Source organism: Alligator sinensis, unplaced genomic scaffold (assembly GCF_000455745.1).
Source record: "Alligator sinensis unplaced genomic scaffold, ASM45574v1 scaffold1339_1, whole genome shotgun sequence".
NCBI lineage: Eukaryota > Metazoa > Chordata > Crocodylia > Alligatoridae > Alligator > Alligator sinensis.
The window spans coordinates 787,959-792,266 of NW_005842490.1; the positions used below are offsets into that span (position 1 = coordinate 787,959).

The 4,308-nt window shown below is 41.4% G+C and overlaps 1 protein-coding gene across 3 annotated transcripts in view; it reads left to right on the forward strand.

Moving 5' to 3' along the window:
* The window catches only part of IL12RB2 (interleukin 12 receptor subunit beta 2), a 30,816-nt gene extending 26,514 nt beyond the window's left edge, over positions 1 to 4,302 (forward strand). For all 3 annotated transcript variants that reach the window (XR_003095805.1, XR_003095807.1, XR_003095806.1), the window contains one exon: positions 644 to 4,302. The gene's annotated coding sequence lies outside the window, so the exon portion shown is untranslated. The remainder of the gene's footprint in view (positions 1 to 643) is intronic.
* Positions 4,303 to 4,308: the final 6 nt, after the last annotated feature.

Consider the following 4,308-nt stretch of genomic DNA (forward strand, 5'->3'; position numbering starts at 1 on the left):
CGTCCCCATCCCTCCTATTGGGACTTACTTGCTCAGCTCTGGCAGCAGCACAGCACCTGGAGTGGCTTGTAGGGCTGGTGCAGCCCTAGGGCTAGGGCTGGCAGCTGGGTTTTCCCAGCCCTGGGGCTGTGCAGGAAAAGTGTACAGAAGTTCTATGCATTGGTTGGACCTAAATCATGCAAGTTTGATGCTACTTTGATCCAGGTTTATATTAAACCAGGTTCTGCAATTTAGACCAGTTTGTGTGCGTAGCTTTGGTTTAGATTGATTTCCAGTCACTGAGACCAGGTCTGCACCGGGACAAGTTAAGTTTAAATTGGGAGGCCATTTTGAACCCAATTCACCTTCCCAAGTGTCTGTACTTAGCCCAGGAGGAAACAAGGGAACATCTTGGTAAGCAGCACCAGGAGCAGAGGTGGAACTTCCAGCCCTAGATGCTCAAGGGGTGTTAGGGGAGGGCAGGAGAGAGGGTTCAGGGGATCCTGCTGCATCCTCAGGGATGTCCCCTCTCACACAGCTCTCATGTTCTCCCCTTAAAAGGAAGGCCTAAAAGTTTCTTTTCCAAGAACCCACTTCTACTCCAAAGCAGAATCACCAATATCTTAGCTACTAGATCATGTTCTCTTTCTATTTTTCAATCCAGGTTAAATATTTGTAAGAAAGAACGACACAAACTTCAAAAAACCCAACAAGATGGTTTTATTCAAGCATTACCAGTCCAAGAAACAGAGTGAAGTTTACATTAAATATTTACATTTAGCATTAATATTGATTTTATACTCCTTTGTTCTTGTATATAATTTGTGAGATGGTCTGTCACTAGATTGTGGCCTTCCAGTTCTGGGCAATCTTTGGAAAAATCCACGGTACTATATTGCAGTTCTCTGTCTTTCTGCAGGCAGTGGATTTGAGTAACTTTCCTCTGGAGAAACATTTGTAGGTGCAGTTTCCAACAGAGCATCCATAAATGTAGTTCTAGAATTGGTTTTATTTTAGACTTTGGATACTTGTGGTTTCATGTCTCTAAGTTTTGTCACCACCAAAAATATATCACAAGCTACTGTGTAATTTAAATACTCTTGTCCCATGTTCTATGCCCGTACTACTTGTTTAGATATATTCCTTTAGCGTTATTTTTGTACAGTTGATAATATAGCAAAATAGGTAGAATCATGCAAGAATACAGCTGGAAGGGATTTCAGATGGTTCAGGGCAGCATCTGCCCCATCTAAACCACTCCACATAGGAGTTGTACTTAAAATGCTTACAGCAGCACAGTCCCAAGATAGTTTGTTCTAGTGCTTCAACAACCCCATAGATAGTTCTACCTAATATCCAACCTACATTTTCCTCGTTACAATTTAAGAATATTACCTCTTGCCCTGCCTCCTGTATAGAGTATGTAATACAAAATAGCTTGTTACAAAGTGGATAGTAATGTATTTGAAGATTTATCAGATCTCCCATCCTTTCCTTCTCCAGATTGAAGTGCCAGGTCTTTCACCTTTCCTTGTATGTCATGTTTACTAGACCTCTAATAATTTTTGTTGCTCTCCTTAAAGAACGTAATAAATGCCACATCATGTCATACCACAAGTCCATCTATCCCAATAGCCTGTACCTCAGTGGCAAAGAATGGATCCCTAAGGGAAAAAGATATTTATGCAGGACCTAGACAAACTAATCTCTACTCTGCCCCTCTTCTCCTACAGCTTCCAGGGGTCTATAGAGTCCTAAGCTGGAAGTTACACCATTATCAGATTTAATACCCTTTGGTGGACATTTCCTGCATGAATTTGGCCAATCCCTTTTTAAAACAAGTTAAATTATCAGCCTTTCCAAAACCTTGTGCCAATGAGTTCCACGAGTTAATCCTACCCTGCATGAAAAGAAAAAAAAACGCATTTCCTTTTGCTTATTTTAAATCTGCTAAGAGTCCTCTGGACTCCTTCCAGGTTGACAAACATTGTTTTTCCAATGATTCCTTCAGCCAATGCAAGGCCTCGCGGGGAAAAGCAGAAAGCTTGGCATAAAATCTTTCTGGACCACTGTATAGCAGCAGCATGTGGGAGGGGGAATTCAGACCTTCCTCTTTGGATCAGCCCTCTCAGCAGAAATAGGGGCCATAGAAACACTTCCCATACAGTAAATGTCCCCATGGGGCAGAGGGGGAGGCAGAGAAGTGAGCAGAAAGCAGCAGGGGAGTGAGTGCTAATTAAAATCTAGTTAAATTCATTGCCCTGGAGGGATTTGTAGTGATGCCTAAAAAAAAAAAAATTTAAAAATTCCTAATTACCAGTAATTAACCACTTTCAACTTTGAGAGTACTTTGTGCACCATGAAGGCAGGATAGTGTGATTTCTGATCTTTGTAATGAAGGAATATTACAGATTCATAGATTGTAAGGCCAGAAGGGACCTTGGAAGATCATTAGGTCCAGCCCCCTGCACCAAACAGGAAAGATAACGGGGGTTATCCTCCGATTCCTGTTCAGAGCTGTGTGCTGACTTATTTGAGAACTGCATGATTATATTGATGCCTCATGCTGTTTCCCCACTACAAAACTAAAGGGTGCTCACTGTATATGAGGACTACATGCTTATAAAGGAAGTAAAATAACCACAGATCTTTGCTTTGCCCTGTACATCCATTCATTCATCTCCAAAATAGATTTCTGTAAAATGGAAGTCTGTTAGTCAGTCACCTGTGCCTTGTTGAACCAAAACCAGCTGAAGAGTATCCAAATCTTTGCAAGCTTCAGCCAGTCTTGACAGGTTATGAAAGACTTAATCCCTTTAAATGTTACTAGTTTATCAGGAGCAAGTTCCATTGCAATAAAAGTTGCATATTCAGAATCTACTAATTGCACTTTTAACAGCTGAGGAAACAGCCAAAATACTGCATGCAAATCACTGGGACTTTGAAGGATTCATGGTGACTAATAACAGCATAGGGAAGTTATTTCAGGGACTAATTAACCAGATTTCACCATAATAGGAGCAGTGGCTGGACATGAGCCAAGCACAATCAATCCAAAGGCTCAGGTTTGAGGTCAGAGCTTTTACCTTGGGTCTTCCGTTAGAATACCAAGGCCAGTTTAAGGAGTACTCAAGCTGCACGTTCAGATGAGGCTGGACCAGGCCAGAGCAACAGTGCAAACACCACCATAGAATTTGCTTCTGATAGGTCAGTAACTTTTAAAGGCGACTAAAAGACAAGTTGATTTTAAATCAGTTGAAAGAGGAATGGGCTGTTGAACAGCAAGGTGGCATACTGGTTTAGCGTGATACAGTCACATACAGGGAGCTGAGGGAAGGGCAGCCTGTATGTCTGCAGCAGGCTTATACAATTCACTAGGCAGAAAGTGATAGGAAAATAATGTTATAAAAGAGCAAGGAGATGGTTGCCAGGAGCGAGGCAGGACACAGCAGAATTACTCAAAGCAGGACTGGCAAAAGCCAAGAACATTTTGATCCTTTATTAAAATATTCTCCATACAAAGTCTAAAACGTTTACGCACATTCCGTTACCTTACTTGCTGTTCACTAGTCCTGGAAACCTGAACATTGTGCTCCCAGCTTTCCCTCTTTTCCCCTAGGTGCTTAGGGACCATTAGGGACATGGTAGCTAAGCAATCACGTTGGTCATTATCACTGGACTTCAGCTTCTGATTGCATATTCAACCGTGATTTCCTTGAAGCATAGGCTTTGCAGAATGGAGATGGTTCTGATTTTCAAACTTACCTTGAGCGTATTCCTTCAATCTTTACTCAGCATTTACAATTGCAGTTTTCCTTCCAAGGCAGATAAACCAGACCCTTCAATTAGTGGATTAGGCTTGTGACTAGTTGCATTGGGATAGCACTGAAAAAGCTGCAGTGTTTCTGCTGAAATACTCTTTCCTCATTTCTTCATGAAGCCATCCCCAGCGAGCCTGTAGGTAAGTCTGTATTCCTAAAGCAATGCTACAGAAGGCATTCTCCTTTTCAGTGGAGAAGAAATATGCCATTAATCACACAAGACTGTGCTACATTAGAGCCATAGATTTTTTTCCAGAGATAAAAATGTAGTCTCTGCTTTCAGAGTAAAGAACTAAATAAACTAACTTGCAAACCACAAGACAACCTTCCTTTGCTTGTTTCCCTGGAGTACTTTTTATTCCAGGTCCATCTATTGTCTTGTTCCGCAGAGGATCCATATAGTAATTTGTCTTAAAAATTCAAATGATTGATGACATTGTATCTGCTCTTAGCGTAGAAGATCTCATGTGCCAGCCCAGTGGATTTTTCATGGCATACACAATTTCCC